General features: G+C 38.3%; 1 long non-coding RNA gene across 2 annotated transcripts; it reads right to left on the bottom strand.

The window, feature by feature from the left end:
- Window positions 1–1967: 1967 nt before the first annotated feature.
- On the bottom strand, window positions 1968–20214 carry LOC107321252 (uncharacterized). 2 transcript variants are annotated; one of them, XR_014945784.1, is made up of 5 exons: window positions 20095–20214; window positions 12753–12858; window positions 9195–9274; window positions 8930–9069; window positions 1968–8816 (listed from the first exon to the last, which is right to left on the bottom strand). It is a non-coding gene; the product is annotated as an uncharacterized LOC107321252 (long non-coding RNA). The 2 variants fall into 2 exon arrangements; XR_004309091.2 differs by having other exon boundaries at window positions 12738–12858.
- Between the last annotated feature and the right edge of the window lie 6165 nt (window positions 20215–26379).

Genomic DNA, 26379 nt, shown 5'->3' on the forward strand with positions numbered 1-26379 from the left:
TAATTTCCAAGGTTTTAACTAAACGCTCAGCCCAAATGTTCTTTCACTGTTCTGGGGATTATACTTAGAAAGATAAGGAACTCTTTGCAGTAACTTGTCTTGATAGAAACTACAGCATCTCAGTAACCTGAAGATTGCATGGGTTGCAGTCAGTTTCTCTTCTCATCCTTTCTTTCCTGGGATAAGAGCACAAAGGACAATATACTGAGTATATTAGAGGACAAAAGCATTGACCAGGTCCTGCTGTGAGATCTGATCGTGTATAAGTAAGAGCTGAAAGGTCTTTACACGGTAGAAAGTGGATAAATTATGCCTTGGTGATTTTCAAATACTACCCTTAAGTAAAGCTTCCCCAGACAGTTATTCTACCCTTATAATATTTTGATAGTATTTTGGGTACTTTTTGGACAGCTGTCCTATAGCAATTGACTTTCATTTTCAATACTACTGTATATACCTCCTCAGTTCAAATATAAGTTATTACCTCAGAGGCCAAAACTGTAAGATAATTTGACTTTGATAACCTGAAGACACTGAAAGTTCTTGTACACTAAGCATAAAAATCATGCCATCTTCTTCAGAAAGCAGTTCTACAAGCTGTGAATCTTGCCTAAGCCACTGTTGTCCTAAAAACATCCCCCCCACTGCCACTGCTCCACACAAAAGCTCACCATAAAATTGAATACTAATAAATAACGTTAACTTGAGATGACATTATTTAAACTTTGCTTTGCCTGGTCTCTGTACACTGTTTTGTATAAGAAAACAGACTGATGGAGCAGAGATGGAGAAGGGTGACCTGCAGTCGAGGGAGTGCAAGGCTGCTTTTTTTTTTTTTTTTTTGCATGGGGAAATGAAATGCTTGCAGGAGAACACAGTCCAGCTACCCACGAGGCTGTGTGCGGCTGTATGAGCTCAGTTTTCATTGGGAAAAGAGTCAGGCTACTATAGTTGTGAATAGCCAACACAACAGCCACAACAGAGGCAAATCTTTTACAAATTTGATCTCAAAACTGCTAAGAAATTAAACGCTACCCTTGGTCATGCTGTCAAAACTAGTTTTCAGGCAACATAAGGGACAAGCTACATTTTGGTTGGGTGGCATGATTGAACCTGGGCCAAGCTGTGTCTATATGTTTTGAGGAAGCCATAAAGTTAAGGGCAGTCTGCATGCCTTCATGCACATTCACTTGGTCATCTGGTATACTGAGCTCTGTTTAATTCTTCATGCAAACAAAGATTTGAGATACACAAATGTAAGAAAATGGCAAAATATTTCTCACAAATATGTACAAATATTTACTGTAAAGGTCTGGAACAAGCTGGACTGTGACTGGAGCAGGTTCTCAGCACACATTTATAACTACATTACATAACCCAGATTCTGCGGTCAGTCAGGTGCAATGCTTCTGAGGATGGAGAGAAGGGGAAGAAAGCATGCCTGGATGCCTGGAGGACTTCAATAGCAACATACACTGTAGCTATCACTAAAAAGTGATTTTTCTAATACCTCTACCCTTTCCTTGCACCTTTTTTAACAGTCTCCCTAGAGTAACAACAGCTGTCTGCTAACATACTATCACTTAGAGAATCAAGGTTTTCAGTTCTGAGAAGCAGCAGGAACTACTTATCTAAAATACTTACCAGTAAAGAAATGAATGAATCTTAAATGTACAAATTAGTCTTTAAAAATATTTCACTTTCAAACGTCATTAACAGGAAAGACCACAGACTAGAATGCTACATTTGTAGTTTGAAGTAAGAGCAAGCAAAGAAAAGGTAGCTTGAAGTAGCAGCCTTCAGTCTTTTATCTCTGTTCATCATATGTAAGATAGCAATAAACTGAAAATTCCAGTGCAGGATTTTTCAAGTTCATACCTCCTAAAATTCGTATTCAGCAAAAAGAAAAAGCATTTTAGAACTCAAATATAACTCAGACTTCCATTTCTACAAAAATAAAAGGAACATTTGAGGTAAAAAAACAAAGGTTTTATCTTCTAGAAGCGATACATTTTTGGCTTTTTTTTTTTTTGTTTTTCCTGATATAAGACTTGAATAAGAGACTTGACGGTCATTCTTATACATTTTTATTTTCAAACACACTTCTAAAAACTGACAGCATAAATGCAAGTATTGAATCAACTCATTCCTTCAAAACATGTGTATTTGTTTCACATGGCATGGAAGAACCTCCTAAATCTTTTGTGTTTGTTCTTTCAGAACGGAAGTTAAAATGACAGGAAATTCACATTTTAAGCAGCTCTTCAGAATAATCACTAAGCTCTGCCAAATAAGGCATTTGAGGAAAAAGAAAAATAATTAAATATTTAACATTTAACAAAATAAGCATATGAACAAACAAGATGTGCTTATCAGCAAAAGATATATCTTTAAAAAAGGAATAAAACAAAATGGCCTGAAGACTAGAAGCAGCAGTGCAATAGTCTAGAATAAAAAGTAAGCATGGAATAAGAACTGGATGCAATCATTAGAAGATGCTTTCAAAGGAGTTCTTTTAGGCCATGTTCATGTTGGAATAGCTTTACTGGTGATTTATAGTGATTATTTATATACAGAATAGAAGGGTTACATTGGCAATGTTTTCTTTAGCAATTTAATACTATCCTTGTTTCTACTCTGAGGAAAACAGACCTCTCTAGTTAAAGCACAATTTTCTCAGACTCATTCTATTCTCATGCATTCAGGTTATTGTACTTCTTCATATGTATAAGAACCAACAAGCAAAGTTTGAAGCAGAATGATGCAGAATTCTGAGGTAGGTCCCTGCAGACGTATAGGTAAATGTAACAGAGAAAAGCAGTCAGAAGAAGAAAGGAAACACAGAGCAAAGATATCAACAGGACTTTGAGAATGTATAACCTTATAAGAAAGGATGGAAAAAAATGAATTGGATGCCTTAAAAGAAGTACTCAGCCTGGAAAGTAGAAGCTGGGCTTACACACATCAGGTTGAAAATCAGAATTTAATTTCAAAAGTCTCATTTGAAAAACCTCAGCATCAACAGCTGCACACTGAAAGCTATTGCTGGAGTAGCATTTGTATCAAATATGTTCTATATGCTATCCGTGAACACAGCTGGAGAAAAACAAAACAAAACAGGTCAACTATAACCTCTCAGCACTCTGCCAGAGTACACCATGCACTCAGACCTTCATGATGGACTGGAAAGATTCAAGATTTCTAATACTTTTTATTGCTATTACCCTGCATCTCTGAGAAAGCATCTAGTTAATCTTGAGTTTTTGATGCATGATAAAATGAAATATAGGGAAAAATATAATGAAGCATTTGAAAACTAAAAATGCTGGCAGTAAGACATACAACATCACGACAGGCATCATGAGATCTTTTATGGTGAAGCTTCAAGGAAGTAAACTGTAACCCCATCACTCTTAAAAAACCCAAATGTTTGCAGAATTCTACGGTGGAACAAAGTATAACAATTTCACTGTGCCACAAAACGCTATGGGTTCAAATGACAATTATACAACTACATGAAAGAAAAGTCCATGAAACCCATTTACTGACTTTGTGATAGGACTGAACAGCCATGGGCTTCAAGAAACAGGGTGACTGAAGGGAATCTGTTCATCAGGAATATACTCCTGGCCATTGCCAGAAGTACTTCTGAGCTGACTCGTTTGTACAGCTATTTTTATATTCCAGACATGGACCAGAGAACATGTAATTGCCTTATCTTTATCCAGCTGGTGCTCAGGCTGAAGGAATGACTGTGGAAAAAAATAACGTGTTTCTGAAGAAGGTTCTATTCTAGATGGAGGTCTGGCTGCAAGACAGGCAATCCCAGCTTATTTCTAATTTGTATGTTTGTCATAAAAGTACTGATGTCAGTTATTTTTTCCCCATAGTTTTCATTTTTGTCTTCCTATCACTTTTTCACACAGGCTTAACACTTCCTTATTAGGACACTTTCTATTTAAGTTTGCCTATAAGCTTCTCATTGTGCTCCTATGTAACGCTACCCAATTCTGAATTTACAGTAACAAGCTTGTAAATTTCTGATTTATAACTGTGTTAAGTTCTATGCTTGTTCTCTAAATGGGCAAAGCAAAACACATATAGGAATTTGACTGCTATCAAAGACATTATGCATACAAAGACAAAACTGAGTGCCACTGATACCAGCTACAAAGAGAACAAAATCAGAAGAGTTGTGACAGTATAGACAAAAGAGATGACTAGATGGCAACTAACCTATAATTCTTCTACTTACATGTAATCATTTTATTAGTTAGTTATTAGTGTTTCTTGTAAACATTAATAGATACCTCTTGAAATTACTTTTGTAAATGGTCTCTAAATTGTTTGTGAGATTACTCAACTAATATTCTAATTCTACTAAAGCCCTTTATATAAAGAACTGAGGTGACATCATCGTCTTTCTGGAACTCTTATACAACACTGTCACCACTTTATCTTTCCAAAAAAGCCCCATAACAAAACATGACAATGCAGAAAACAAATGAACTCATTGCATCCCCATCACTTCATGGGGAAAAAAAGAGGCAGAACAAACAATAAAAGCTATCACTCCTTTAAAAGCACACTTATTATTGTTTAATTAATGCCTGTAATTAACACTTAAAAATGATTGCATGAATGAAAACTGAACATCCATAATATGCTCAGTAGCACTGACCTTGAGAAGAAATCTTGCATTTAACAAATAAATCATAACTTGATTTGACAGCACTAATTGCCTTTAATCTGTCACTCTTTGCTGGGGCAGAGTCTGGGATTATCTAAATGCTGAGATTAGTGCTCTGTGAGCAGGGATTCGCAGCACGCAAAACATTGCGCTCCTTCTGTAGGCTTGAGCACTGAAACACTCAGTGGGAAACTGGAGCAATGCAGCTCCAGGATACCAGGGCAAAGACCCCCAGGCTGCAAATGATCCATGTCTACTTCTACACAGACATTCAACCAACTTTAGAAGCCCAGGACACACCACATTTTTATCTTTTTTTCTTTTGCTTAATAACTGGAAATATTTGAAATTGCATGCTATTTACTCTGTGAGGGCAGTTGGGTAATTCTGCCATCTTTTCCCTCAGGCTACTAAGTATTTCTGAAACAGCTGTGTTTGCAATTCACAGCTTTTCTGTGATTTACGAACATACTCTGCTTTGTAGATGCTGCAAGTAAAGGGCAAAGTTATTTCCACTTTTTTTTTTTCCTGTTTTTTAATTATTTTTTTTCTATAACTGAATATTTCAAAGACACTGTTTTGTTTTATAGCTTGGCTGAAAGAAAACCTGTATGCTTTACCTGGATGCAGGAGTTCAATGCAACCTTAGCAAGTTCCTCAACAATCCTCAATTCCTCAACATCGGCAGCTGCTCAAGGGTAGAGAGGCCTTGTAGAGGAATTTAGGTAGATGGTGCACTGAAGCAATCATCAATAGCGTCAAGCAAGGGTAAATATAATTGTTTCACCTAAGGTTGGAAAGTGCTGTTCACAGGCATGGACTAGGAAATGAATGGCTGTGGAACAGCTTAGCAAAAAAGGACCTGGGGTGACAGCAGGCTCAATAATCTCCACCAGTGTGCCCTGGCAGACAAGATGGCAAACTGCCTTTTAAGGTGCATTAAAAACTGCTTAGTAGTCAGTCAAAAGAGGCAATTCTCCCACTGTATTTAGTGTTGGTGCAGACTGGCCTTTGAATAGAGTGTTCATTCCTGGGCTCCATAATATAAAAAAAGGTGTCAAGATCCTTGAATTTGACAAGAGGAGTGCAGCAAAGCTTGTACTAAGGCTGGAAGGTGTGTCCTGAAGGCTGAGGACACTCAGGTTGCTCCATCTGGAGAAGAGGAAGCTGAGAGGTGACCTCACTGCTCTCTGCACAGCCCTGAGGAGGGGATGCAGAGGTCAGATGGGCATGGGGTGCCCTAGAGAGGTGGTTGATGGCCTGTGTTTGCAGTGTTCAAGATGCATTTGGATGATGCCCTCATTAACGTGCTTTAACTTCTGGTTATCCTTGAAGAGGTCAGGCAGGTGGACTCAATTATCTTTGCAGATTCCTTTCAACTGAACTACTCTGTTCTATTCTAAATTAAATTCCTACTGAGAGCTACTTAAAATATACATTAAAATGCGAAATAGCAAGTCATCGTGGCTAATAACCCATAACAAGGGACAAGGAAAGAACATCTGGTAAGGTACATCCGTGTTTCATATACAGTCAACAGCAGAATGGACTCAGGTGATTACAAGAAATAACTTTATAACCTATCCAAAAAGTTTTCTCAGAATTTGTGTCAGTCAAATGTGAGCTTTTTCATTATTGAGGTCAGACTGAAAAGGTTGGGAAGTTTTGTTTTCTTGTCCGTGATTTTTTGTCTGAAGGAAGGACCCCAGATAGTTGAAAGTAAGATCTCTTAATAATTTAGGACAAAGAAAATGAAGAAGAAATTGATACAATTTTATCTTATGATCAGCACTTGGCATTACACCCCAAGAATCAATTCAGAAAAGTGAAAACAGCATGAAATTTAATTTAAAGGAAAGACATGAGAAAATATTTTGGCATTTTATATTTTATATTTCTCTAGAGGAATTTCATCACCACTGAGCTATGCAGCAATAAATGTGCTACGAAGTTGTCTCACATCATCACAGTCTCAAAGTTGGTTCCCAACCATTGCAATGCTCCACAAGTTTTAAGATATGAAAAAGTACCAGTAAGTACAACATTTATTCAAGTGGTTGTTTTTTGTTTTTTTTCCACTGAGTATTGACAAAGAGAACTCCACTGTGCTTCACTCTGAAAAACTGATGGAAATGCATCTCAGAGAACCTGTGTTTCACTAAGAATTTGCACACTATAAGCGGGAAAGCACTTCAGTGCTCTTAGAAAAAGAACGTAAGCACACAATCAGTGCATGCAATTAAAATAAAGACACAGGAAATCTGGTAGAGTTCAGAAAGCAAAGATTAATGTTTCCAGACAAAACTGCTGATGCATTACAGATTTCTTCTTTTCATTTTTAAACTATTTTCATCATCATGTAATATGTCAGTATATTAGCACTGACTGTTAAGAGAATACCACTGGCATTCTGATCTCTGAAAACTGGATTCAGGCTTGCAGTACAAATTTGAAAAGAAATTAGGGAAACATGGATTTAATTTAATGAAAAGTGCTTCAGCGGAGGCCACATTTTCAGTCTGTGAAATCAAGTAGGTTCCTCTGAGCCATGGTATGTATGTGGAAATAAAGATCTGAGATTATTTGCGACCCAAAAGATGTCATTTGTAGAAATTCCCTTACTAATTCTGAACTTCCATTTTCTTAGAGAATACCAATGTCTACTGAAGTGCTACAAGCTTACAGGAAGATACAGGATGACAGTAAAAACTTCTCCTGTATTACCCATCATATGTTCAAGACATAACAGCAAATGTGGAAATATTACCAAACTATTTTCCACACAAATACGAGATAGAAACTTTCTGTGTCATCTAAGTTCATTTACTTATTAAATCACATCTCATCCATGTAAACCATGAAACACAGACTATATTTTGACAGAAAGCACTGCTTGCATAAGCCTGGAAAAACAAATTTTAATGGAATAAACTTTACTCTCTAGCAAATCATAAAAATCACCATGCTGACCTAGTTCATCTAAGACAGAAGGTACAGCTGCTGAAGCTTACTCAAAGATAGCCACCCAGGTTTTGCACACTGTGCTCTAATCATTTGGAGACCAAATTTTCCAGTTTGTCCTCAAAGAAATGAATGTATTCAAACACACACACACACACACGAATATTCACTAAGAATCCCTGTAAGTGAATTAAATTCTATCTGCATCAATGCTTTTGATAGGCTTGATTGCCACAGAATTTTGTGGGAATAACAAAAAGTAAAAGCTGAGCTCGGATTTCTGGTATTAGGCATAACCCTTTTTCTCCTCCACATAATTCAAGAATACTCTGGAGCATTATATGTACTTATGTTATTAAATTCAAGAATATAAATCAAAGAATGCAGTATTCCTTCCCAAGTAGTATCCGCAAAGAATAATTATACAATACCACATCATCTTGCAATATAAACAATGAATTGCATATCATATTTTTATTTTACCTGTATATAGAGTAATTAGGACTTATTTAATGGTTCAGGGGAAATAATAAATAATTAATGGTTATTCATATAAATAAGGAAAAAAGATTATATTCAGGAGAAAAGTACTTTATGTGCATGTAAAGAGTCAAGAGAAACTTGTAAAAGAAACAATAGTCAAACAAAAGGAAACAGAGAAAGGAAAGACAGAAAAGGAGAAAGCAGTATTATCAAACACCAATTAATTAAGGAGGATATAGAAGCATAGAAGAGCAGACTAATTCTTTACAATCTGCTGGAGAATAACTGCATTTTCACAGCCGAGTTATCCTCCAATGCCTTAAAGGGGATACTGGAGTATTTAAGAATAATTACTCTGCAGTACTGGAGAAAAAAATGCCAGGACCTGCCCTCAGATAGCAGTAGTAAATTTCCCTTTCTTGGTGCTGCAAGACAGCATAGTACAAAACATAAAAAGGGTCCCACAAAACAAATCTCTGTGCCTTGATGGGCAAGCAATTCAAACATTGCATGAAGATATCTGATCATTAACTTTCACCTTAAAGCTACTTGGAAGCTGTTCCCTCTCTAAATTGAATTAGCAATATTTAGAAGCCAGAGAAAAGCAGCTTACAAACAGGCAGACTGAACTGCAGCTTCCCTGAATGGTCCTGCAGTGGTGTCTTCTGAGTTCATCACAGATCTGTGAAGTTTTAGAAAGTGGGTAAATATTTGTCCACAGGAAAACACGGCAACTGGGCACAAAGTGCATGTAATCTGAATTAGTAAAACTAATCAAGCTGAGTACATACTTACCAAACTAGTATTACCAGGAACTACTCCAAAGGTATATATTTACTGGTGGAGGGGTTGATCTTGGCTAGCAGCCAGCTGCTCTCCCTCACTGCCTGTCCTCAACAGGATGGGGAGAAAATAAGATGAAACAGCTCAGGAGTCTAGACAAAGACAGGGAGATCGTTTATCAGTTAATATCACAAGCAAAACAAAGTTAACTTGAAGAAAATTAATATAATTTACTGCCAATTAGAATGGAATAGGATGGTGAGAAACACAGACAGACCTGAAGGAAAATGTCTCCTCCATCACTCATATTCCCAGGTTCAACTTCAGTTCTTCATTAATTCCTCACTCCTCCACCTCCTGCTCCACAAAGCACAGGAGGAAGGTTGCAGGCATAGAATCATAAAGGTTAGAAAAGACCTCTATGATCACCCAGTCCAAACACCAACCCCTTGCTACTGTGCCCACTGACCACATCCCTCAGTGCCACAACCACACAATTCTTGAACACCTCCAGGAATGGTGACTCCACCACTTCCCTGGGCAGCCTGTGCCACTGCTTCACTGCTCTTTCTGAGAAGAAAGTATTCCTAACATCCAATCTGAACCTTGCCTGGGGCACCTTGAGGCCATTCCCTCCCATCTTATTGCTAGTTACATAGGAGAAGAGGCTGATCCCCTTCCCCCCCACTGCCCCTCAGTGCCTCCTCTGTGCAGCTGCTTCCTCCTCACACTTTCCCACTGTGGGTTCTCTCAGTGGGCTGCGGTCCCTCAAGAGAAACCTGAACCAGCATAGGTTCTCCATGGGCTACTGCTCCTTTAGGGCATGTCCACCTTCTCAACCATGAGACATGAAGTGGAAAAGGAAAGGATATCTGCATGTCTCCGTGGGCTGCAGGAAAACACGTGTTATGCTATGCTGTGCTCCATAGGCTGCAGTGGAACTTCTCTGTCACCTAGGGCACTACTTCCATCTCCAACTTCTTTGACCTTGGTGTTCACAGGACAGTTTCTCTCACTTCTCCCTCATTGTACTTGGTGTCTGCACTCTCTTCCTCAAGGTTGACCATGATGTCTGCATGACCTACCCATGCCCTGTGGTGGGGGAAAGCTTTAACTTCTTCTAGCTCAGTAGGAAAAAAAGAAACACCTGATGGAGGAAGACTGAAATCCTGCATGCAAACTGCACTTGAAAGACTTCAGTGCATGCCATTCCATTACAAAAGCTAGCACAAAATTTACTTAGTGGGCAGTTTCCAATTTAGTACAATGTTAAGTAGCAGAAAATGTCTCAATTTTAAGAGAATTATTTCTGTTTTTCAGCCAGCTGTATAAGATGACACTAAACCATCTGGCAGCAATCGTGTGTAATTTTCTGTGTTTAAAATTAAAAAACTGGACCAAAGGCCAACTCTTTCAGTGCTATTCGGTGTGTCTTCATTATGTGTCTGTGCTACCTACTGCCACCAACGTGTCTTCCACGCAGTGCCAACAAGATAGAAACCTTTTTAAATAAAATAAAAATTTTAAATTAACATCCCTGGTAGAAAATGGCCACATTTTACAAAAATGCTTCCTTGTCTGTCAATTAAGAAGCTGAAGTGCTGCAGTGAAAACATGCTGGGATCAGAAACAGTGATTTAGTCAATATCACAGTTCACTCCCAGTCTGTTCATTCTGTCTTTGGAAGAGGCGTAGAAGAAAGAGCTTCCCCTAGGCAATGTACAGCATATATACTCATATAACTAGCTGCATGCATGGTGGTTGGGAGCTCACTACATAGAGCAGAGGAGCAACAGAGTAAAGAATTGAAGAAACAGTAAAGAGAAGTGAATCTTTCAGAGACAATATCCATACTGCCTAGCTTACACTGATTAATAACTGTCCTTGTATTATTGGATACCCTATGATAAATGCAAGTTGAATTATGGATGCTATTCAATAAATGAAGTGCACCCAGATCATAGACAAATGGTTATAACATCTGGAAACTGCACTAAAAGCTTGTGTGCTTGCATATTCAGCTATTGTGTAACTTAACTCACAGAATAAGGGAAGCTAGCTCCTTACAAACAATTTAATTTGCATTTCAGATGTCCGTTCTGATATCAAGACAGATATGCTTTCCTACATAAACGGCACTGAAAGGCTGAGTTTAATGCATTTCTCCATGATGGCAGAAAAGTCACCTTAAGAAATGACTGGTACCGTTGGCAATTTTATTGGACAATTACCCGGTTTATAGAAACATGATAATGTTAAAGCTGTGGTGTCATTTTTATAACACGTTTGAAGAAACTGTTTAATGCATGAACTAAAACCTGGCAGTTCAGTTGCATGTTCATAAACTTTTCCAGACTGTATCTGCTGGACCAAATAATAACAAAGAATCACAAAGTAATAACTCAAACAGACGAAAAACTGTTAAACCCTTTTTGAGCAATTTCAAGATTTCTTCTAATTTTGGAATTATTCTTTCAGAAATTCACAGCACCTCTATCCACTCAAAAAGAAATATCACCTTTCTGCTAACAAACAGCTTCTTCGTGGCTCCACATCTTCACAAGTTGATCATTCTTGAATAAGAAACCTGATTCAGTTTTGCCTGAGTAATCCTAAGCTTTATCAGGCAGGTAGCTGTTATTGAAGAGCAGAAACTTACTCTGGGACTACGTCCACTTTAAGTCTGATCAAACGCCTCCCAGTTTCAATGATCAAAGTAATGGGAGTATGGAAATATACTTCTATTTCTCTCACTTGCTTAGTAATTTATTATTATTTGCTTCAAGAGACAATTGGTCTGAAAAATATCTTCAGAATTTGGCATACAGCTGTGCCTTTTAGTACAGCCTCAGAAGCCAATCCACAAGTAACTCAGTTTTACGCTCTGTGTAGAACACAGCACACGATGAGCCAAATTTAGAATGCAGTAAAAGGTGAAGAAGCACTTGCCAAGAGAGTTTACATAGAACTACAGCTACAGAGCATCTAGTTTTAAATCAAAGTGTAAAGGTGTAGGGATGCTTTTGAACTCCCATTCCTCCTTCAAATCAGCATCTGCCAAAAACTTCAGGTACTCAGTTTATGCAGTTTCCTGACTGCCAAGTTCAGTGCAAACCAAAGATTTCCTCCCTCATCCAAGGTACATGCAGCTTTGCTCTTAATTCAATTCACTGTCCAGAAGAAGGAGCACTCTTTTGAAAAACAGTCCTGAACACCCACAGGGTGAAGCTATGAATGGCTTTAGAGAGAGACGGAAGCAGTAGTAAGGGATGAAAATCCTTGCTTCACCCTGCTAAATCCAGCATTACACTACAGTGCTGTGGCAGGAAAGGAGACAAATACCTGCCAGTTTCATCCTGCTGAAGTGCTGAAACCAGGATTAGTTATATAACGTCATAAAAATGGAACTGAACTTGTGAAGGAAGAAATCTCTCAATTCCCCTCCTTATTAAAATGACTGCATATATGTCACATAACCATGACAGAATAGCACTTCCTCACTGAGAACAAACAGAGAAGAACCAAGTCCTCAAAGCTGCAACTCTTGCTCAGCCTAGCCTTGGAAGAGCACATTCTAGGTTAAACTACACACGTCTGAGAATTTCTGCTTAAGAATGAAACTATCCTATATATCCTACACTGGTGAAATCCTCATCATATGTTCATTATGTTCTGAATATTCTGCACAGCGCTTAAGCTTTGTTTGTATTTCTATGGAAGATTTGGACCAGTGACTGAAATCAGGGCATGTCTCAAGCAATTCAAGATCCAAACCCAGTAGCACACAAGATAAGTACAACACAATTGCTCAGATGCTCACCATAGAAAAGCTGACCTTAAATAAGAGGATGTTTCCGGCATCTTCCTCCACAAGCACAGGCAAGATCCCATGAATGTTGTCACTGCAACCCATCTAAAAGTGGCCCATGCTCAAATAAGTGCTACAAATAAACAGAACACAAAATAAACTTAGAGAAAGCTGGAGATAACTCCCCATTGCCATCATATAGTTAACATCTTAAAATTGTCACTATAAACATCAAATAAAACTTGAAATCAGGGAGATGATACTGTCCTTATTTTTGCACACCAGTCGTAATTTGGCCCTACTGAATTATGACAGTACTAATGCCTCACAGGAAGAGGCGTTGCACATCCTCCAAAAGGACTGGAAGAAATTGAAAGAAGTCAGGGGAAAGCACCTTGGGTTCTCACATCTCTTGATTTGGGATCAAGAATGTAGGTTGCTTGGGAAATCACAGTCTCCCTGACAGGCTGACTGGGTAGGTCATAAGGTGATATGCATAACGTAAGCCAGGAAAATATTGATTAAATTAACTGTTTGTCAGTTGGAGTTCAATAATACCAGACAGGGCTGAACAGAAAGCATTCTGCATGCATCAGGAGACAGGTAATTCCTTTATACTAGGAAGACAAATGAATGAGTGTTCTAAATTATATTTAGGAGCAAATAAGAATTGCTTGGTGGATTGAAACCCTAGAACTTAATTAACTTTACAAGCCCAAAATCAAACAAGCAATAGATGAATAGGTACCTTTTCAAAGAAATAAGGAAAAAAAAAATCCAAATAATTTCATAACCAGCCCGTATGATGGCTTTACAATATTTTTTTTAAAATTATTATTATTTTTTTTTACTCATCTCCACAAAAATTAAATGGCTTTGAGAATTTTACTAAAAACAAAGCTTTATTTGGTGGGCTTCCCTTCACTGAGTTTTTAAGAGGAGAACATGACAAAAGCAACAATCCCCACATTTTCAACATATACTGTCGACTGCAGAAATTAATACACCACTCAGCAACAGTCCAAGATAGTATATAAAGATAAATGATTGAACTACTGCAGAAAATATATTTGTCCAGATACCATCTTATTCTGATATAGCAATATTTTGATACCCACATTAATCTTACTGATGTGTCTTTTCCATTTATCTTACCTCTGTATGGCAGGTATCTACAAGTTTTTAACTCATTCATCCTATAAAACCAAGACAGTTGGCTGAACGTTACACTGCATGCAACCATCCTGACAAGCCCAGGGTCAGGCATCCAACAGCTCCATTCTAGAGCTTACAACAACAAATTTATAAGAGCAGATGTGGCTCCATGCCTTGCAAGGCTAAATGCTGTGTTTGGCATGCTGGAGTTAAGCAGCTACAGTACTTAATATATTTTCCTACAGCAAAATAAAGTAGGAATTATATTGGTCCAACTACATGCTAAAATGTACAATTGAAGCTAAGCTAACATTTTTAAGGGGTCTGAAATCTTGAGCAAGTCCTTACTTTATTATAGTAAGAGAGAACTGTTTGCAGCAGAAGCTCTTGAAAGAAAATATTACAGCCATTCAGGAAATAAGTAATTAATCGCTAGTTTTAAAGTTTTATTTATCATAATAACTGAAATGCTGTTTTCAACACGAATGTCAGATTTGCTGTATTTTATTCATAAATATATGGATAATAGGAGGAAATAAAGAGAAATGTAGATAAGCCACTCATTTCCAGAAAGCAAACAACCCAAACACCAAAGAACCATGCATTAAAAGCATTTACCAGCAGCTTTTCAAAATGGTCTTAGTTTCAGATGGGATGGAATTGTTTTCTTCAGAGTGTTTTCTATGATATTGTGCTTTGAGAAAAACCATTGTAGATAACACACTGATGTTTATCGTTTCTGCTAAGGAGTGTTGTACAGAACCAAGGCCACTCTCAGAGAAGAGTCCAAGGAGATGGGAGGAACAGGATTAGGACAGCTTACTTAAACTGGCCAAATGGATATTTCATAGCATAGGACATCACAAGGAAGGAATTTTAAAGAGGAGGAGTTCATTTCTCTCTCTTCCACTTATATGAGCTTGGGCTAGAGGCAAATATTTCTGTTTCTCTTGGTTAAAGGAGAAGCCACTGATTATCTGCTGCACTAAAAGATGGATTTTGATTGACTTATGAGTAGAAGGGAATGACATAGATGATTGTGGGCTGAGAAGATGGGAAATTATTTCTCAGCAGGATATTTCTGATCGTGTAGTCTTCAGATAATACTAATACTCAAATTTTATGTTTTGTAAATTAAATGTCATACTGGAGATGCTCCCAACTTACCAGCATGCCTGGTGATACAAGTAAGTCTCCAGTCTTAAACAGTTCTGGAAATTGGTTCATTTTTTCCAGTCTAGTCTGTATATACCAAATACATTTGGTAGTTATGAAGTCACCGAAAACAGAGCATAAATACAAGACATCAGACATCATTCTCCAGCAAAATGTCATCACTGAAACCTGATGGTATCATTACCCCCAATTCTGTCTCTCTCTTATATACAACACAGTCCACGCTATGCAAAACAGGTTAGGTTTTGTGCCAAAATGTCTGGTATTCCAAGAACCAAAATGTCTGGCAAGTTGCTTTCTGTTTCATCTGCAGGATCATACCCATCAAATACATATTTCTGCAGCATAATCATGAGGCTATAAGACTTGACCAAGAATATCAGCTGAGTTATTTGAAAATGTTATATGTAAATACATTTTAAACATGCCTGCCTTCAGTAACAGTAGTCATAATTCAAGCAAAATATTAGCAACTACACAGGAGTGCCATTTTGTTCCCCATAGATTGCAAGCTGAACAAAAGGTTCTTCAGCATGATATTTCTTTCAGGTAAAAAAAAACCACATTCTAATAGGCAGATGAAATTCAGATTGGTTCACTGCTGTTCCACATGAAATACTAGCATAATAAAGTTTGAGTCCTGCTATGTAAATAGTTTTGTCAAAAAACTCACTCAAAAGCCATGAAATCTCATGAATGCAGATTGAAGCTCAGAAGAGCAATTTTCTCCCTGTTATCAAGAAAAGCCATCTCTTAACTTTCCTTACACCAAAGTCTTCAGTCCTAAAGCATTCAAACCTGAAATCTGTCACTCAGAACATCACTTAGAATAAAGTTTCCTATGCCTTAAACTACTTCTCATATCAACGTGGATTTAACTAAGAAGAGTTAAATGATGTTTGTTCATCAAGTTCAGTTTGGGTCCTACTTTATCTTTTATTTTCATCAGAAATAATTCCATAGATGTTAATGGGTCCAGGAGGGCACAGCTAAGATATAAACATTGCCTTGCTAGTTGTTTGCCACCTTCAGTCGAAAACAGTTTCAGGCCCTAGCTCATCATTATTATGAAACAGATTATGAAACAGTCTTTATCTTGACCCACGCATTTTTCACTCTAGCTCTTCCAATTCTCTTTTCTATCTCATGGGAAGTGAATGTGGGGGTGTGAGCGATTGGCAAGTGGGTACTCAGTTACTTATCAGAGTTCACGCACGACAATATAGAAAATATATATGCATGCACATAAGGCATTTAATCAAAATTCATGAAAAAGAGTAAACTTACTGAGAGCTGTTTATCTTAATTATCTTAAATATGTTTATTTCCTGATAATGACTAAATAAGTTTGTATGCATATATGTAGGTGCTTAAGAGAAGAGTTTAAGTTGATGCTAGCTGAAGAATCCTCTTAAGAATGGCTGGTAGAGCTGAAGAAAAGGATCCAAACCTCTCATCTGACAGCCCACAGCAGCAGCCGGTCAGCCTCTCTGCCCTTCTACACAGAAACTCCAAGAGGAAGAAGCAGGATTAAGAAAGGTCTTGCAGAGAAAACAGTTAAATGCAGGCTCTAGATTGGAGACAGAAACTGAATTTACTGTTTGACTAGAGGTGTAGGTTCACACTATCCTACAATTTCCTGTCATTTATGTATAGCCCATAACAGCTTCAACTGCCCTGTTTTATTGCCTACTGAAAAGTGAGTGGGTAATTTCACACTAGCTCTTGGACATTAGTTTTAATCATACTGAGCTTAATCTTAGAGTATGCTTTGAGAACTGTCATATATTTCAGAAGAGGTGGAATTTGTAACAGAGCCAGCCACAGGTCTTTTTATTATCGAGGAGATAGGAATTGCCATCTGAAAATAGTAGAGGCTTTTTCACAGACTGACAGGGATTGATTTTCTTCCATCCATGTGCACTGTCACTTATCAGTACAGATACCCTGGAAAGATGTTTTTACGATGGGTCCATATACATTACTGCAATGTACTTTGCAATAAGAGCAGGCTAATTGTCACTTGCAATCAAATCAGACCGGGTACAAAAAGTTAATCTCAGGTTTAGAAGTACAGAAGCAAGGTATGGAAAGTCAGGAAGGTTAGCACACAGGAGACAGACAAGCTTCTAGGTTAAAGCAGACACCAAGACAAACAAAAACATAGAAGAGAACAAAACAGGGAGTCCCTGAAGTCCAGATTGATGTTGGTGTCCTTGGCATTTGAGGGGGGAAAAGATGGAACAGCAGATGGATCAGCAAGCATTAAGTACTTGTTTGACTTGTGGCTATAGTAAGTTCTCACAACTGTTTAGATGAGCCTTAGCTATGCCTTTTCCCTAAAGTATTTTGGCAGAGCTAATGACAAGGCCCAAGAGGTGACTGAAGGGATGAAAAAATGAAGTGACATCACACAGTCCAAGGCAAGTATTGATCAAGGCAGATGTAACCTACTCTTAGGATCACAATCCTACAAAGAGAGAGCAATACTGTAGCAATTGTTGTCACCATTCAGACATAACGAGAAGCGTTAAAAATAATGAACTACCTGTCTGAACACATAGAAGTGAGCATGGTGTAAAGCAGAGTTATCAGACATTTCAGCTAGTCCTGCAACAGGAATAATGTCTATTCTGTGAACTATCCATCAAGCCTGTCCTACATTACTCCATCTGACAGAGTAAATAGCTAAACTTCTGCATATGTAGAACGGCCAGATATCCAGCAACTTGAGACGAACCAGGCTAGTTTTTATATACAAAGAGATTGAGTACAGTAGTAATAAAATTACTGCCTTCTTTTATTCTGTCAGAATGCCAGATTCTATGTCTTGAAACATAAAAGTGAGAGAAAGATTGTGCCCAGTTAATCTAAGAAGGTGGGGTTCCAATGTAGAAAAGCAGGTTGCACACTTCCAGTTTTGGGGCAACAGAAGCTGCTAAGGAACACAAAGCATTTAAATTTTATGTTCATTTTATAACATGGAACAGCGTAATTAAAAAGTACTTAAGTATACATGAGGTAGTAGTGATCAGCTGACCTAATTTTTCCACCAACAGTCTGGAAGTAGACTGTTGTCTGTGATCATCTAGTCCTTCTCTGAGGAAGTTACAGGAGTAAGAAATATGTTTAAAACACACAGAATCACAAAACATCTCAGTTTGGAAGGGCCCCTCAAGAATCATTGAGCCCAACTCCCAGCTCCACACAAAACCACCACAAATCCAAACCCTATGCCTGAGAGTGGTGTGCAAGTGCTCCTTTAACTCCAGATCCCATCCCACAGGGCTGCTCTCCAGCCTCTCATTCCCCAGACCGTACACATAGCCAGGGTTGACCTGTCCCTGATACAGAATCCGGCTCTTACAGTTATTGAACTTAATGCAGTTAGTGATCTCCCAGCCTTCAAATTTGTCAACATCTCTCTGCAAGGCCTCTCTGCCCTTGGGGGAGTCAGCATCTCTGCTCAGTTTAATCTCATATGCAAATTTACTTAGTATATCTTCAAGTCCTGTATCCAGGTCATTGATGCAAATGTTAAAAGAGAATCAGCCCTAAGACGGAGCCCTTGGGAACCCCACTAGTGACTGGCTGCCAGCCTGATGTAACACTGTTTACTGTAACGCTTTGAGCCCAAACTATCAGACAGTTGTTCACTCATCACATGGTGCTTCTACTGAGATGGATGCTGGACACTTTGTCCAGAAAAACACTATGAAAGATAGCATTGAAAATTTTGCTGAAATCCAAAAGTATTACGTCAACAGTCTGAGGTGGGACTGGCTTTCCACAAATGGGCCATAGGATAGAAAAAGCTATCTCTTTTGCACAGGCACAGTGTAAGCTTTGGACCTGAGCTGTAGTACACATTTATTCTGACCTTAGAGATCACTCTTTCTGATGTGGGTTGCTCCACTCCCTCGAGATCCAGATCCTCCTGGACACACTGCAAATGGCCTCACTCAAACTCATCATATGGGTGGGAAGGGAGAGTACCCTAACTCACCTATAGCTTCAGGCTCTGAAAATTTCTGTTCCATAGCGAAATGTTACATCAGGACCAAAGAATCTTGTTTCTACAAAACTCAGGCAAATCCAGACACAGGATCCCTTTGCACATCACTAGCATCTGGACTGGGCCCTTATACAGGAGCAGTTCAGTACAATGAGCAATAAGGCAACAAACTAGGATGCCCTTATTGAGGTTGTAAGCGCATTTTAAATGATTTGCAAGAACATTATTGCTTCAGCTTAACCATAACAACGTGAAAAACATTTACTCTAATTTTCTGCACACCAACATTGATCAGAACAGTCTTTAGACCAAGATCTTATTTCCTTTAAACATGTATAACTACGCCTATGATAATAGCATTGTGGCCCAGGCACTCCTTATATCAAACCGCTTGTGTACCTACAGACTTTTCAGAAGGATCAAATGAGAAACGCTGAGAGACAGACCTCCAGTGTTTGAGATATACCACAAAAAGACAAATGCTAAAAATCCAGAGCTTTGAGCCAGGCATCCAAAGCAGGACATCACATCAAGGGGGAGATGCTCCTTTTCCTCATCAACACACGCATAGCTTAGCTTTCACCTCCCCCTGGCTGATCTCAGCTGGGAGCATCACATCCCTTCACGCTGAACTCCTTGTAGTGCATAAGCTAGCTCCCACAGGGTTCTCTGACTCTCTGGAGCTGGATGCTTGCAGTAACAGCAGGGTATCACAGAACAAACCTTGCACTATTTCTGCCAGTAAAAAGCACCACCCTAGGGCTAAACTCCATAAAGGGAAAGGAAAGTTCAAGTACTGGTATTTGACTACTGAGATGGCTGGGAGCCCACAGTGAGTAGGATTCACTTCCATGAGCTTAATATTTCTGGCATAGAAAAGCCCAAACTGGACAACAACTAAATACAGTGTTTAAGGTACAGGCACAGAGTGGTACAAACAGGTCCAGGAAAAAGCATAATTGCTCATTCTAAGTTCAAGATTTGGCACTGGGAGGTTCCCATGCTACTTCATGCTCAGCTCACCTGTTCCCATAGCATCTCAGCAGTACCCCACAGGTATTTCCTGACTGCTGCCATCAAATGGTGCAGGGCATGACGGCTTGCTCACAGACTGCCCTGCAGCACATCGCAGGAAAACCAGCGACTTCAAGGAGAAGAGAAATAATGACATCGTCACAGCCAATCACTATGCTGTTTAAAATAAGAACAGCTTAGCGTTGGCACAGCAGTTTCTCCCTTCAGTGGAGATCTGACACATTTTCTTGGATGCTTTGGGGAAATGAATCTTTGAAATCTATGCTTTCCAACAAGAGTGTTTCTTGAATTACTGTAAAGACCAGTCTGTCACCTAGCCAAGACTGCTGAGAAGGGATTTGCTCCCTTCAGCACAGCCTGGGGAAGCCCCAAGGGCATTTCCACCAGAGGAGCATATGATGGTAGAAAATGCAGCTGGCTCCATGGGAGCGCTGCCTTCTTGTCAACTGTGGCAGAGGAAAGCCAGAGGTAACAGTGTGGGACATGGCACCACTTCTTTTTTAGAACAGAGGAGTTCACTAAAAGGATTCTGTACTCTTGCAGACAGTGAGACACAGACAAGCTGCTAGATTCCTCAGATGCTGCTTTGCCCAGCATGCAAGGAAGGAACATCTGATGCTGCCACAGCACCTACAAAAGGACAAAAGGTGACACCAAGGATAGTGGCATTAAAAGAAGCTGTCACCTTTCAGACTTCCTAGTGAGATGGCTGGTGTCCCCATCTTGCATGCAGATGTTCAAGAGGCTTTTAGATTATGCCCTCGATGATGATGTTTAACTTTTGGTTAGCCCTGGAGTGATCAGGCAGCTGAACTTGAACTTGATCAGTGAAGGCAAACAAACAACAACAAAAAAAGTGCAAGAAATCAGAATAAAATAACCATTATAGCAAGTAGCATATCTAGAGATACAGTAATTTTAAAAAGGTAGTTGTATAATCAACAAATATACAGAGAAGTGTGGTTAGGCTGTTATCTACAGATAGAAAGATTACATGGTAGAAAAGGATAATACAAAATAAATGAAAATGCTCACCTGTGTCCTGCATTCACAGAAAAACTCTAAAGAGAGAGATCTCTAGAAAGCAACCCTTCCTCAGTGTCAGTCATCCCTTAAATGGGGTGACCACCCCTTCTGGTCACACAGGTGAATTGCCTTCACCTGTGCTTCCAGGGCTGACTCAGTGCTTGCTGAAGGTGATCCATCAGAGGTTCAGGCTGTGACTCAACAGTCCCAGTACAGTAGTGTTTCAAAATATGTATCATAGTAACCTGAGAGAGAAAAAAAAGCATTGTCTCTTGTAGGGAGTTTATAACCATTCATCATTTATAGGACAGTCAGAATGTTACATAGGCAGCAATCAAAGACAAATTAGTATCAAATGATATGGAAGAGGAGAACTTGCATTATGGTTAATTTTTAGTCAGTAAAATAAATATTTCAGTGTAACATGAGAATAGGTTCTCACAAAATGAAAGTGGCGTAGCAGCAAGAAGTAGTGTGTATGGACTCAGCTTTTGTGACCACTTCAGCAGCACAGACCCTCTGTTTGAGAGAAAAGACAGCACTAAGTCAATTTCATTTGCAATGTGACTTGGTAAGATCTGTAAACTCAGGCCAGAAGATAGGAATTTATATAACAGCTCTGCCACACGTTCTGTCTTCCAAAAATGACATTATTTGCATACAGACAGGACCTTATTTGCAGGAAAACATGGAGCGCAGTGTAAGTAAAAGCAACACAGTTACAGTTCATCATGATGAGAGCTGCTGCCTAAATGGCTTCCTGTAAGGAGACCCCAAAATGGATTATTTTCAAGGTCTGATTAATGACACACACTTTAGTGAACAGCTTGGTGTCAGGTTTCTGCCCCTTATGAGAAACAGCTGTAAGTTATAAACACTCAAAACTTCACCGACACTTAATTTAATGGAAAGAAATTATTTTACTCTCAATCCATTCTTCTCAAAAAATTCTCCTCTTAAATTAACTGCTAATTCTTAATGCAAGTCTGCTCTCTATGCATACTGAAATTATAGAAGCGGCTCCTTAATTTGAAACTCCTTCTTTTTCTCCACCAGATATGCCATAGATTGGTGGAGATTTCTTCAATTATGTATAGCATTAAGATTTTTTTTTAATATGCGTATATACTCTTTGTATTCTAAAAAGCTCATTCTTTGCTGCAGTGAAACACTGCAACAAATTCATATCAAATAATCCAATAACTTCTAAGCTTAAATTTTTTTTTTATTATTTTTTTTAATTTATCTCCCTTTTGTAATTTAATCTTCTTGATCCTAGAGTGTCCAATTCATACTATCTTCAGGAAATGACTTTTCCTATATTTCTTTATAATTTTGAAAATTAGCCTTTGGCTATCAAATTTCCATTTATAAAAGCAAATACATAATAGATGTCTTCACCTCCTATATATTATGAGTGGAATTTTTCTTTTTTTCCTTTATTTAATTTTTTCTAAAATTCATTTTAAATTTCCTTCCAAAGATGAAAAGAAAGAGATGGAAGGAAAAACAAAGCAGCTATTTAGAGGTTTTAATGTTTTTGTAGGTTGATTGTGTTAATATAATTGACTAAAAGGAAGTATTCATTGAAGTTATCTAGCAGGTTTATAGGTTGACTTTCACTGTATCACCAACATGTTGTTTTCAAGAAAAGCCAGGGTTTTAAGACTGCTAATCCACAAGTAATTAAGGCAAATGATATCCTAAGCCAGAGATTTAGAGTGCTCAGTCACCCTGTTAAGAGTATTACTGTCTTCAAGGCACTTAAAGTCAACTGTGCTAAAGACCATTCCTAGTCCTTATCCTACATTAAGGTCTTGTATTATAATTTAAAAGAAACTAAAGTTCATATTTAGAATAAAGAAATCATAATGGTCATAAAACACCTCTAAGATCATGTAGTCCAACTGTCCAGCCACCACCAATATTGCCCACTAAACCATGTCCCTCTCTGCCACATCTACACATTTCTTGAACACCTCCAGTGACTCCAACACCTCCCTGGGCAGCCTATTCCAGTGCCTGACAACTCTTTGTCTGAATATCCAAACTGAACCTTCCATCTGGCTCTACTTGAAGCCGTTCCCTCTTATCCTGTTATACTATTTATACACAACTGCTTTCACTCCACAGTGGTAGCACAGTGTTGCCAACTACCAGCTTTAAACGTGGTGTTTAAGTAGCAGAAGATTTAGGATTACCTCTGCGATTGGTTTTGATATGATTTGTTCCCATACAAGTTTTGGAGATTTAAAGAGATTCCTCACACAGAGAATTTCTGGGCTGCTGTCTTTCTCTTCAATTGTAACAATATGTATGGTTCACAGAGAAGCATTTTCCTCTAGACTGGAAAGAGATACCTGCAAAATTCTATAGAAAAGAATATTCTGAAATTCAGAAAATAAACACAATTCTAATCAGCTCGCAGGTAGCCACAGAATTACTCACTACTGCTTGCTGCAAATATGACCAGGAATTATTTTATCAAGTTAAGCCAATATTTCATTTAATCTCTATCAGGATTCAACAATGAGAAAAAACAAACAAACCAGGACCCAAACAATCAATATGCTCACATTCGACAAACTTGAAGTGAATGGAGAAAGAATGGGCTGTGAGAGAATGATTTTTTTCCTGACCTTTTTGAATGATCAGTGTACGTCCAGGAGCACGAAGACTGACAGTACCAATAAATTTTTATCCCAGACAGTTTAACTGCTAGTATTACTCACGTTGCTACTTACAGTTTAGACTTCTATTAGCATGAGGTTCTATGTACTGCTTTCTGACATTCTTTTTCTTCTAGCACGACACAGAAACATCGGGCAGGTTGAATTATGTGAGCTATAACACCACAGTATTGTTTTCCCAATTGTACATACATTATCATTCTGATCTCTTTCTTTTGGAAATAAAATCTGAAGTGCTAGAGGCCTGATCTCTGTCCAAAGCAAAACCATTTATTTAGTTCAATGTTTTCTTTAATGTTTGAAGATATATGTGGGGGGTGGAATTTTGAGCCATCCGAAATAGAAATGGTTCTGTCTTTTTGATGCTTGAGGGACTGAGAGAACAATGTAATTCAAGAGAGACTGCTTTTTTTTTTTTTGTTTGTTTGTTTTTTTTTGTTGTTGTTTGGAATAATAACCTGTACCAAAGTATTGTGAGCTAACTGCCTGAAAAATGGCTTAGGAGCTATTCTAATGAAAAAATACATAGATATGAACAAACCTTCACAGGAGCAATGTGATTAGGCCTCTTGTCAAATGAATGACCTGCAGTATCACAGTGTAAGATGCAATTGTCAAATCTAAGAAGCATCAGTTCTGAGTTGATGTGATCACTGTAATGAAATTACCAACAGGGAAGGTGAGCTTCATTGTCATTCACAAGCTATAAGGTGACTGGAAGTACTCATGGTTCATCTTATAAATGTCCTTTCCAAAGAGCTTGCTAACTGCAGTGTATATACCAAACACATGCTCCTGAGCCTGGTATTTCACACAGTCAGCTTCAAAGGCAGTCAAAAAGACCATCATCTTTCTCTGAACTGCTGCACCATTTTCAAAGTGAAGATATTAAAATCTACAGTTAGCATCCATATCCACAAGGAACCGAATCTCTTTGTTAAGTGAGATGCAGTAAAATTTGTTCAGAATATTTACAATTAAAAAAAGAAAAGCAAAAAAGCAGGGTAAAGGTCTTACAAGTATGACTTTTACTAAACACATCAAGTTTTGCATGCCTGAGAGAAAGATATTAGACGTTCCCCAAGCCACCAGAAAACACGCATTTGCATTTTGGCGTCTAGTAAACATGAATCAAACAAAGAGAAAGCTACATGAAAATAGGCGTGTAACAACAGTGGAAAGCATATATACTTACTGCTGACAGACTTGAAGATTGTTCCAGGGAAGTTGGCACCCATTGTAATGCTAAGCAATACTGTTGTTTATTCACTATAACCTAGCCAAATCAGCTTAACGCTAAATGTGGTGATCCTTCCTGTACAATCAAATGCCATTTATGGTGCACACATATTTTTGTATCTGTCTCACCACGCCTTAGGCTGCTCTTATTCTCATTTTGGAGCCTTCCCTTCGTAGTATTTAACAGGACAGATTTTTTTCACCACGTTACTTATTCCATGCCTCTGGCTGACAAATGACAAAGGGAAAACTTGTGTTTCAGTGTGCACACAAATGCTGATTGCCTGGCAAAAAGTCTTTGATTCCTTACTTATTTATAGACTGTTTCAGAACGTGAAATAAAATTTCCCATGATATTAATTGCCAGTCAGAAAGGAAAACACAAAATAATTCAATATGTACATCTTAGCTGCATTTTGTCCAAGTTTTATAGGACAAGGACCCTTTTAAAAATACTGATAATGACACCTGTCTTGAAAAACCTAATCTGTGATGTGTCTAAAGGAAGCGAGATGTGGGCAATATTGGCTGGTGAACAGTCAGAATGAACGATCTGGGAGGTCTTTTCTAACCTTAATGATTCAGTGATCTTAAGTGATTAAGTACACGGTACCCCCTCACTTCAGCTTCTGCTATGTAACAAATCTTTTCTTGAGCAAGTGTTGCTGTATGAAATAAACACAAATGCAGAACTAACTTAAGGAGGGAAAGGACAGGGAGGGAAATTAGAATGCTCCATGGGGTCTGAAAAGATGAGAGAATTTGTTTGTAATTTATATGATGTAGTTTTCTTCTGGGAAAGAAGTCTCTGCTGAAATACACCCTTTTAAACCCTGCTTCTTGAATACAGCACTTTTAATTTTCCTACAGATACCTAGGTGCAGAAATGGCAGAACTTGTGAATCAAAAGCAGTTTTCTTTCACTCTTTTGTGTTTGTTCTCTTTTTCCTTAAGGAGAGGAAGCTTCCAGTGCTACTGCCACCGGCACCTCTCCCGTTTTGGTTCATCCATTTAAGAATCACCTGCGTTTGATTCTTTACAGTGTTCACTCAAGAAGTGTGAAGTTTGACCTTTCCTAGTTCCTCAATAACTGAAAATGTGCTTCCAAGCAGGTAGACTTCCTTCATAAGATAAAATGTGACTTTTTTTCTGGGGCAAACTTCTATTTTGTATGATGTAAAGCCAAAAGTCAACTGTGTGCACAGACTATTTGTTACTCTATCACAGACTTGTCTGTGTTTGTCAGAAAGTAGGAAAGTGAATAACAGAATACTCAGATTTGTTCCATTGGCACTCCTGCCTCCAGAACAAAGAGCCT

This window comes from Coturnix japonica, chromosome 1 (assembly GCF_054131305.1).
Source record: "Coturnix japonica strain WE chromosome 1, WE-NBRP24, whole genome shotgun sequence".
Classification (NCBI taxonomy): domain Eukaryota; kingdom Metazoa; phylum Chordata; class Aves; order Galliformes; family Phasianidae; genus Coturnix; species Coturnix japonica.